Source organism: Callithrix jacchus, chromosome 6 (assembly GCF_049354715.1).
Source record: "Callithrix jacchus isolate 240 chromosome 6, calJac240_pri, whole genome shotgun sequence".
NCBI classification, from domain to species: Eukaryota; Metazoa; Chordata; class Mammalia; order Primates; family Cebidae; genus Callithrix; species Callithrix jacchus.
Window position 1 is genome coordinate 73,169,558 of NC_133507.1, and position 11,302 is coordinate 73,180,859.

At 37.8% G+C, this 11,302-nt stretch overlaps 1 pseudogene; it reads left to right on the forward strand.

The window, feature by feature from the left end:
• Nucleotides 1–7,692: 7,692 nt before the first annotated feature.
• LOC100386185 (large ribosomal subunit protein uL10 pseudogene) lies at nt 7,693–8,422 on the forward strand (annotated as a pseudogene).
• Nucleotides 8,423–11,302: the final 2,880 nt, after the last annotated feature.

Below are 11,302 nucleotides of genomic sequence, written 5' to 3' on the forward strand. Positions count from 1 at the left end.
TGATCAACACTTAGATGAACTCAGCTGGGCATGCTGTCTCATGCCTGTTATCCCAGCACCTTGGGAGGCCAAGGCTGGTGGTTCATCTGAGGTCAAGAGTTCAAGACCAGCCTGGCCAACATAACATAACCCTGTCTCTACTAAAACTACAAAAATTAGTGGGGTGTGGTGGTATGAGCCTGTTATTCCACTGAGGTGGGAGAATTCTTTGATCCTAGGTGGTGGAAGTTGCAGTGAACTGAGATAGTGCCACTGTACTCCAGCCTGGGTGACAGAGCAAGATTCTGTCTAAAAAACAAAAACAAAAAACAAACTTAGATAAATTGGTTCAAATGGATTCTGTTCTTGGGGAATTTGGAAAAGGGACATTGAAAAACTCATTCCTTAGGAGTGAAACTTGTCACATAAAGGCTATGATAAAGAAAAGAACAAAGTAGAAAATGCAGTGATTTGAGATTCTGGGCAAGAAGAGGAAGCCAGTGTGTTGAAGGGGAAGAATGAAACTGATTTGCTGGAAGGAGCAACAAAGAGCAGCACTGGCATCCCTAGTGATAGGAATCAGCCTCTCTATCTCAATTCTACCTTATCTGAAGCCTACCTCTACCTCTTTTTCCTGGCCTCTGATTTTAGGAGAGTGGGCAAGCTTACATGATATTCCGATTGTTGCACCAAAATAACTTTGACCAGAGCAACCATATAATAGCACCATCATAAACCAATGGCCACAGAAGACAAATAAAATTAGTAACCTCCTCCCGACTCCCTACTACTAAACAGTGCACAGGATTTTGCATGTGGTCATTTTCAGAAATACAAGTAGTGGTGGATTCTTTTATACAGCTATGCTCTGACCCACCACTAAATTGCACAGACCCATTTCACCTGCCTCTGGCAAAATAGACTCTTTTCTTTAACAACCAGGTATGGATTTTTTTTTCTGTTTTATTACATTATTGCAAGCAGTGCTGCCTGCCAAGCCACATGCCCTCAAACTGAAATGGCTTCTAGGCAAGCACTGGATTATCTGTGACAGTAAATCAGTCCATATGCTTGGCCTAGGTACCACAGCAGTTAAATAGATGTCTTTGGCTTCAGGAGGGGAAACCTTCCTTCAAATGCCCAATTCAGCTTCTAATAAGGCCTTCTGAAAAGCTTTTTATTTAAATAGTATTTTAAATCACCTAGAAGTTTACTGGGAGGTTTTTTATGAGATATAAAGGCATGAAAAGATATTAGACAACAGTTCTGGATTAAACACTGAATGTATAACAAGTAAAAGCAAAATATTTAAAGTTATTTTAACGTTTAAATTATTCCACAAGAAAAAACTTTTGAAAGTCATGAAATGTCTGACCACAGCTCACTATATCTGAATTAAATGCTGTAGCTGTGTATACTGCACACAGGAAATCATGCCTAACACAGCAGTTTATTGGAGAGTAGACACCGTGTTTTCGGTATGCACTGGTGGATGGATTTCTTTATCTCCTCTGGGAGGGATATGATCCAAAGGTTAGATCAGGCTAAAATAAATTCATTTCAGTATGTGTGGTCTCTTCTGAATTATTCCAAAGGCTTACTGTCTATCTTCAATGCTGTTCTCCTACTTTATGTTATCTCAATTACATATCTACAAAAAAATTGGAGAAAGTCATATTTATTTATTTGTAAAGACATTAGAGATTCTGGACATTAGTGGATGTCTAGAACACAAAAGTACAGAAGAGTACAAAAATAATCATTTCTCTAGATCACCTATTGTGATGTTTGTCTTTTCAATCATAGCTTTCTCTATCTTATACATACCAAATATTTTTAAGAAATAAAGAAGAAAGAGATGTATAGTAATGTTTTCCCCCAAAATATCTTAAACATAACTTGCTATCTTATATTTATATTATCTTTATACCTAAAAATAAAAGAGCTCCTCAGGGATGATATTTTTTCTTTTTTTTTTTTTTAAGACAGGGATTCACCATGTTGGTCAGACCGGTCTTGAACTCCCGACCTCAGGTGATCTGCCTGCCTTGGCTTCCAAAGTGCTTGGATTACAGGCATGAGCCACCATGCCTGGCACCTCAGGGATGATTTTATACAGTGTGGCTAAAATGTAGAAATGGAGCCAAGGAAGCTGAAACACTTGGTAATTTGGTAAATAATGACAGATTAATTCACAACAGTTCATAAAACACTGTAAACAATAAGAAGTAAATTTATGTATTAGATTTGCCAAAATGTGACCAACAAGACTCTTGCCAGGTATCCCTATGAAAGTGATATTCTCCAGATTCATCCATATCCCTACAAATGACACGAACTCATCATTTCTGATTGCTGCATAATAGTCCATGGTGTATATGTGCCACATTTTCCCAGTCCAGTCTATCATCAATGGGCATTTGGGTTCGTTCCAGGTCTTTGCTATTGTAAACAGTGCTGCAATGAACATTCGTGTGCATGTGTCCTTATAGTAGAACGATTTATAGTCCTTTGGATATATACCCAGTAATGGGATTGCTATTTCTAAGGCCTTGAGAAATAGCCACACTGTCTTCCACAATGGTTGAACTAATTTACACTCCCACCAACAGTGTAAAAGTGTTCCTTTTTCTCCACATCCTCTCCAGCATCTATTGTCTCAGATTTTTTAATGATCGCCATTCTAACTGGTGTGAGATGGTATCACAATGTGGTTTTGATGTGCATCTCTCTGATGAGCAGTGATGATGAGCATTTTTTCATATGATTATTGGCCTCATATATGTCTTCTTTTATAAAGTGTCTGTTCATATCCTTTGCCCATTTTTGAATAGGCTTGTTTGTTTTTCTCCTGTAAATCTGTTTGAGTTCTTTGTAAATTCTGGATACCAGCCCTTTGTCAGATAGGTAAACTACAAAAATTTTTTCCCATTCTGTTGGTTGCCTATTCACTCCAGTGACTGTTTCTTTTGCTGTGCAGAAGCTGTGGAGTTTGATTAGGTTTCATTTGTCTATTTTGGCTTTTGCTGCCAATGCTTTTGGTGTTTTGTTCATGAAGTCCTTGCCTACTCCTATGTCCTAAATGGTTTTGCCTAGATTTTCTTCTAGGGTTTTTATGGTGCCAGGTCTTATGTTTAAGTCTTTAATTCATCTGGAGTTAATTTTAGTGTAAGGTGTCAGGAAGGGTTCCAGTTTCTGCTTTCTGCACATGGCTAGCCAGTTTTTCCAACACCATTTATTAAACAGGGAATCCTTTCCCCATTGCTTGTTTTTGTCAGGTTTATCAAAGATTGTATGGTTGTAGATATGTTGTGTTGCCTCTGATGCCTCTGTTTTGTTCCATTGGTCTATATATCTGTTTTGGTACCAGTACCATGCTGTTTTGATTACTGTAGCCTTGTATAGTTTGAAATTCGGTAGTGTGATGCCTCCCGTTGTGTTCATTTTGCTTAGAATTGACTTGGCTATGCGGGCTCTCTTTTGGTTCCATATGAAGTTTAAGGTGGTTTTTTCCAGTTCTGTGAAGAAAGTCAATGGCAGCTTGATGGGGATAGCGTTGATTCTGTACATTACTTTGGGCAGGATAGCCACTTTCACGACATTGATTCTTCCTAATTATGAACATGGAAAGTTTCTCCATCTGTTTGTGTCTTCTCTTATTTCATTAAGCAGTGGTTTGTAGTTTTCCTTGAAGAGGTCCCTTACGTTTTTTGTGAGTTCTATTCCTAGGTATTTTATTCTTTTTGTGCAATTGTAAATAGCAGTTTGTTCTTGATTTGGCTCTCTTTAAGTCTGTTATTGGTGTAGACGAATGCTTGTGATTTTTGCACATTGATTTTATATCCTGAGACTTTGCTGAAGTTGCTTATCAGTTCCAGGAGTTTTTGGACTGAGGCGATGGGGTCTTATACGTATACTATCACGTCATCTGCAAATAGAGACAATTTGTCTTCCACCTTTCCAATTTGAATACTCTTTATTTCTTTTTCTTGCCTGATTGCTCTGGCTAGAACTTCCAGTACTATATTGAATAGGAGTGGTGAAAGAGGGCATCCTTGTCTAGTGCCGGATTTCAAAGGGAATGCTTCCAGTTTTTGTCCTTTCAGTATGATATTGGCTGTTGGTTTGTTGTAGATAGCATTTATTACTTTGAGATACATTCCATTGATACCGACTTTATTGAGGGTTTTTAGCACAAAGGCCTGTTGAATTTTGTCGAATGCCTTCTCTATGTCAATTGAGATAATTCTGTGGTTTTTGTTTTTGGTTCTGTTTATGTGGTGAATTACGTTTGTAGACTTGCGTATGTTGAACCAGCCTTGCATCCCTGGGATGAATCCTACTTGATCATGATGGATAAGTTTTTTGATGTGCTGTTGCAATCGGTTTGCCAATACTTTATTGAAGATTTTTGCATTTATGTTCATCATGGATATTGGCCTGAAGTTTTCTTTTCTTGTTGGGTCTCTGCCGGGTTTTGGTATCAGGATGATGTTGATCTCATAAAATGATTTGGAAAGTATTCCCTCTTTTTGGATTATTTGGAATAGTTTCAGAAGGAATGGTATTAGCTTCTTTTGTGTGTCTGGTAGAAGTCGGCTGTGAACCCTTCTGGACCTTGGCTTTTTTGTGTGTGGTAGGCTCTTAATTGCTGCCTCGACTTCTGACCTTGTTATTGGTCTATTCATAGTTTCAGCTTCCACCTGGTTTAGGCTTGGGAGGACATAGGAGTCCAGGAATTTATCCATTTCTTTTAGGTTTACTAGTTTATGTGCATAGAGTTGTTTGTAATATTCTCTGATGATGGTTTGAATTTCTGTGGAATCTGTGGTGATTTCCCCTTTATCATTTTTTATTGCATCTGTTTGGTTGTTCTTTCTTTTCTTTTTTATCAGTCTGGCTAGTGGTTTGTCAATTTTGTTGATCTTTTCAAAAAACCAGCTCTTGGATTTGTTGATTCCTTGCAGAGTTTTATGTGTCTCTATCTCCTTCAGTTCAGCTCTAATCTTAGTTATTTCTTTTCTTCTACTAGGTTTTGAGTTTTTTTGATCTTGCTCCTCTAGCTCTTTCAATTTTGATGATAGGGTGTCAATTTTGGATCTCTCCATTCTCCTCATGTGGGCACTTATTGCTATATATTTTCCTCTAGAGACTGCTTTAAATGTGTCCCAGAGATTCTGGCATGTTGTGCCTTCGTTCTCATTGGTGTCAAAGAACTTCTTTATTTCTGCCTTCATTTCATTATTGATCCAGTCAACATTCAAGAGCCAGTTGTTCAATTTCCATGAAGCTCTGTGGTTCTGCATTGGTTTCTGAATTCTAATTTCTAACTTGATTGCACTATGGTCTCAGATACTGTTTGTTATGATTTCCATTGTTTTGCATTTGCTGAGGAGTGGTTTACTTCCAGTTTTGTGGTCAATTTTATAGTAGGTGTGATGTGGTGCTGAGAAGAATGTATATTCTGTGGATTTGGGGTGGAGAGTTCTGTAAATGTCTCTCAGGTTTGCTTGTTCCAGGTCTGAGTTCAAGCCCTGGATATCCTTGTTGATTTTCTGTCTGGTTGATCTGTCTAATATTGACAGTGGAGGGTTAAAGTCTCCCACTATTATTGTGTGGAAGTCTAAGTCTCTTCTTAAGTCATTGAGAACTTGCCTTATATATCTGGGTGCTCCTGTATTGGGTCCATATATATTTAGGATCGTTAGCTCTTCTTGTTGTATCAATCCTTTTACCATTATGTAATGACCTTCTTTGTCTCTTTTGATCTTTGTTGCTTTAAAGTCTATTTTATCAGAATCAAAAATTGCAACTCCTGCTTCTTTTTTCTCTCCATTTGCTTGGTAAATCTTCCTCCATCCCTTTCTTTTGAGCCTTTGTGTATCCTTGCATGTGAGATGGGTTTCCTGGATACAGCACACTGACAGGTTTTGGTTTTTTATCCAATTTGCTAGTCTGTGTCTTTTGATTGGTGCATTTAGCCCATTTACATTTAGGGTTAACATTTCTTGGAGACGTTGCTCCTTCCTTTTAGCACTTTTTCTCTAATCTTGGTTTCTCATTTTATTTCATTGAGTTGGTCTTCAACTTCTGATAGTCTTTCTTCTGCTTGGTCAATTCGGCTATTGAAACTTGTGTATGCTTCGTTAAGTCCTCGTATTGTGTTTTTCAGCTCCTTCAATTCATTCATATTCCTCTCTTAGTTATCCATTCTTGTTATCATTTCCTCGAATCTTTTTTCAAATCTTTTTTTAAGGTTCTTTGTTTCTTTGCATTGATTTAATACATGTTCTTTTAGCTCACAAACGTTTCTCATTATCCACCTTCTGAAGTCTAGTTCCATCATTTCGTCACAGTCATTCTCTGTCCTGCTTCGTTCCCTTGCTGGTGAGGAGTTTTGGTCCTTTGTAGGAGGCAAGGTGTTCTGGTTTCTGGTGTTTTCCTCCTTTTTGAGCTGGTATCTTCCCATCTTTGTGGATTTATCCACCTGTCATCTGTGTAGTTGCTGACTTTTTGATTGAGTCTCTGAGTGGATGCCCAGATTGTTGATGATGAAGTATTTCTGTTACTTTGTTTTCCTTCTACCAGTCCAGCCCCTCCACTGTATGACTGCTGAGGTCCACTCCAGGCCCTGCTTGTCTGGGGTGCACCTATAGCAGCTGTGGAACAGTGAGGGATGCTACCAGTTTCTTTTTCTGCTATCTTTTTCCCAGAATGATGCCTGCCAAATGTCAGTCTTCTGGATATAGAGGGGTCAGGGAGCTGCTTGAGGAGACAGTCTGTACTTTATAGGAGCTCAATTGCTGAGCTGTCAGCTCTGTTGTTCATTCAGGGCTATTAGGCTGCTACGTTTAATTCTGCTGCAGCAGAACTCATTAAAAAAACCCTTTTTTCTCAAATGCTCTGTCTCAGGGGGTTGGTGCTTTCTTTATGAGTTTCCGTTGTGCTGTCCTGCCCCGCTAGGAGGCAGTCTAGTCACTATTTGCCTGCTGTGGCTCCACCCTGCTGGTGTAAGGTCTGCCCTGTTGCTTCAGGCTCTGCCCTGCTGCTGTGGTCTGTGCCCTGCTGCCACGGGCTTTGCCCTGCGGCAGAGTCTCTCTGTTGTTGTGGGTTGCCTCAGCAATGGCAGGCTGCATCAGCAATGGGAGTGTAATCTCAGTAGGGGTGGATATCCTCGGTACTGGCGGACGCCCCTCACCCACCGAGCTGCACCGTCCTGGGTTCAGCTGTGCCCACAGTGAAACTCTCCACCCAGAGCATTTGGAATTGCCATTTTGTTGGTCCCACTGCATTGGCCCAAACGCCGTTTTCCTGAAATCTCCTGGCCTGGCTCACTGTCCAAGTCCCGTTCAATCAGATGGATATGCCAATCTGCCCTCTCAAGTCTCAGATTGCCGGTTAAACAGGGTACCCGGACCAGTGCGCTTTGTGCAGAGTGCTTTGGAGTGCCACTGCACTGTAGCGCCAGCTGCCAGCTGCACCAGCCACCATCTGCACCAGCCAAAACCACTGCACTGGCGTCCCATGTCTCTTTTATACCTGGGCATTTCCCCGTTCTGTGGGCAACAAAGATCCATCTGGAAATGCGGTCCTGATTCACCCTCCATTCGTTCACCGAGAACTTCAATCCTGGGTTGTTCTCACCACGCCATCTTGAGTCGGTGGTGATATTGTTTTTAAACCCTGCACGATAATCTCTGATACACCTTCATGATGTCCAGGCAAGAAGGGACAACGTGGAAGTCCAACCACTTCCTTAAGATCATCCAACTTTTAGATGATTTCCGAAATGCCTCATTGTGGGACTGACAATGTAGGTTCCAAGCAGATATAGATCCACATGTACTTCTGAGGGAGCTGATGGACAGGAACACTGTAATGCACAAGGCCATCTGAGGCTATCCAGAAAACAACTGAGCTCTGGAGAAACTGTTGCCTCATATCTGAGGGAATGTGGGCTTTGTGTTCGCCAAAGAGGACTTCACTGAGATTAGGGATGTACTGCTGGCCAACAGGTCCCAGCTGATGTCTGTGCTTGCGCCATTGGGTCTGGGGCCCAAGAAGACATTTTTCTTACAGGCTTTAGTCATCACCACTTAAATCTCCAGGGGCACTGTTGAAATCCTCAGTGATGTACAGCTGATTAGTACTGAGGACAATATGGAAGCCAGTGAAGCCACACTGCTGAACATGCTGAACACTGCCTACCTCTTCTCCTTTCGTCTGATCACCAAGCAGTTGTTTGACAATGGCAGCATCTACAACCCTTAAAGTCCTTGACATCACAGAGGAAACTCTGCATCCTCATTTCCTGGAGGGTGTCTGCAGTGTTGTCAGTGCTTGCATATTAATTACCCAATTAGATGTGAATTATCTGAGGATTAAAATCAAAACTTGGCATAGTATATCATCTAAAGTAGACAATCCACAAACTACTTGGTGAATAAGGGCACTATCATTTTTTTGTGGGAGTGGTAGCACGAGAGACATGGGCAAAGAGCCTACATTCTCTAAACCGATTCCAGGACTAATCTTTACTTTGAGGCAAAAGAAGTGTCAGGTATTTCAAATATAATTAAAGATGTCCCTGCTTTTGCCTAATCTTTATTATTCTCTTCTTTCAATTTGCTTTAAATTTAATTTGCTTTTCTTTTTCCAGTGTCTTATGATTCCTATGAAAGTTTAGTTTATTAATTTTAAATTCTTATTTTTTAATGTAGGCATTTAATATATGTTACAAATTTCCCTTAAGCATTGTTTTGGCTACATTCCATAAGTTTTAATAAGATGCTTTTTTCATTTTCATGCATATCAAAATATTTTCTAATTTCTCTTGTAACTACTTTAACCCATTTGTTGCTTAGAAATGTGCTATTTAATTTTCAAGTTATTTCTGAATTTCCTGCATTTTCTTTTGTTGTTCATTTACGATTTTATTTCATTGTGGTCAGAGAAGATACTTTGTTTTATCTAAATTCCTTTCCATTTATTGAGGCTTGTTTTACACCCTGACATGTAATTTATCCTGGAAAATACTCCGTGTGCACTTAAGAAAAATGTGTATTTTCCTGTTGTTTAGTAGAGTGTTATATAGATGTCTGTTAAGACTATAGTTGTTTAAAACATATTTCCTTGTTGATCCTTTGCCTAGATATTTTTTCTATCAATGAATGTGTAGTATTGAAGTATCCAACTATTATTATTGTTGAATTATCTCTTTTTCTTCTCAAGTCTGTAAATTTTTGCTTCATGTATATTTGGGCTCTGTTGTTAGGTGCATATATGTTTATAATTATTATGTTTTGGATAGATTGATTCTTATGTAATTTTAAATTCTTTGTCTTTTGTAATAATTTTTGCGTGAAGTCCGTTGTGACCATTACCATGCCAGCTCTCTTTTGGTTACTGTTTGCATAGTATATTTTTCCAGTTTTTTATTTCAACCTATTGGTATCTTCAGATCTAAAATTTGTCTTCTGTAGATAGATAGCACATTGAGAGATAATGCTGGGTTTTTAACCCATCCTGCAATCTCTGCATTTTGTTTGGAATGTGTAATCTTTTTTACCTTTAATACAATTACTAACACTTTAAAATATATGTCTACCATTTTTCTATTTGCTTTCAACATGTCTCATATCTTTTTGTTCCTTTATTCTTTCATTACAGCCTTCTTTTGTGTTAAGAAGATATTTTCTATTGTATTGTTCCCTTGTTGTTTATTTTACTAAAATTTAAAATTGTCTTTTTTTAGTGGTGGCCCTGGGTATTGGAATACTCACCTTCATTTATAATAACATAGTTTCATTTGATAGTAACAACATAAATAGTATACAAAACCTTATGAACATACAATATGTAGCTTTATAACCTCCTTCCTATTTTTTGCTGTTATTGTCATACAAATTGTCTTTATGTTTGCACCAAACAATGCAGATTTAAGTATTCCCTTATCCTGTTTTTAAATAAAATTGGATAGAAAAATATGCATAACAAATACATTAATACTATCTTTTATATTTGCCTCTACAGTTTATTACACCCTCATTGTGATTCTAGTTGCTATCTGTACTATCTAATGGGTTTTTTTTTTTTTGGACTAAAGAGCTCACTTTAGTAATTATTTAGAGCAAGTATAGCAAGTATGTTAGTGATGAGTTTTTTGTTTTTGTTAATCTGGCAATGTCTTCATTTCTCCTTCATTTCTGAAGGAGAATTTTGCTAAATATAGAATTTTGGTAAACAGTCTTTTTCTTTCAGGACTTTGAATGTGTCGGTTCACTGGTTTGATTTCCACTGGTTCTCATGAGAAATTAGCTAATAATCCTACCAAGTATTTCTTGCAGGAGATGAGTTTCTTCTATCTTGCTGCTTTAAAGATTCTCTTTTTGTTGTCCAGTTAAACAGTTTGCATGTGATGTGTCTCAATGTGGAGCTCTTTGATTGCTTTCTACTTGGGGTTCGTTGAGCTTCTTGGAAAAGCAGATTATGCTTTAATCATAATCTACATTTTTATAGGTTTTACAATGAAAATTTGAAAATTCCATTTCAAAAACTGTGAAATTATTGGCTAATATTTTTCAAATATTCATTCTTCCCCTGTCTCTTTCTCCTCACTTTCTTGAACTCACATTATAGGTAGTTGGCATACTTGTGGTATTCTCCAGATCTTTGAGGCTCTGTTTAATTTCTCTCTATTCTTTTTTTCTGCCTGATTTTCAAACTAAATAATCTCAATTGGCCTCTGTTACATTCACTGACTTTTAGTTCTACTTGCTCAAGTCTGCTATTAAGCTGCTCTAGTGAATTTTTTATTTCTGTTATTCTACTCTTCAAATCCAAAATTCATTTTTATTTCTATTTCTGATAACTTCTTCATTTATAGTCTCTTTTTGATGAGACATCATTCTCATATTATTTAAGATATAATTTTCTTTAGTTCTTTGAGTATATTTAAAATAACTGACAAAATTTTGCCCAATGAATCCAGTGTCTGGGCTTTCTCAAGGACTATTTCTATTGATTGCTTTTTTCCTTCATGTGAGCCATATTTTATTGCCTCTTTGAATGTTTTGTAATTTTGTGTCAAAACTGGACATTTTAAATAATATAATGTGGCAACTCTGAAAATGAGATTCTCCCTCTTTTTTGTGTATATTATTGCTACTGTTTATTTTGTTGTTTGTTTAATGACTACTGAAGTAATTCTGTAACATCTATAATTTTTGTTGTGGCAAGATTCAAGACTTTTTCCTCCTTGGATATATAACCCCTGATTACTGCAAAACTTTTTTCAATTTCCAAAGTTCTGAAAAAGTTGATT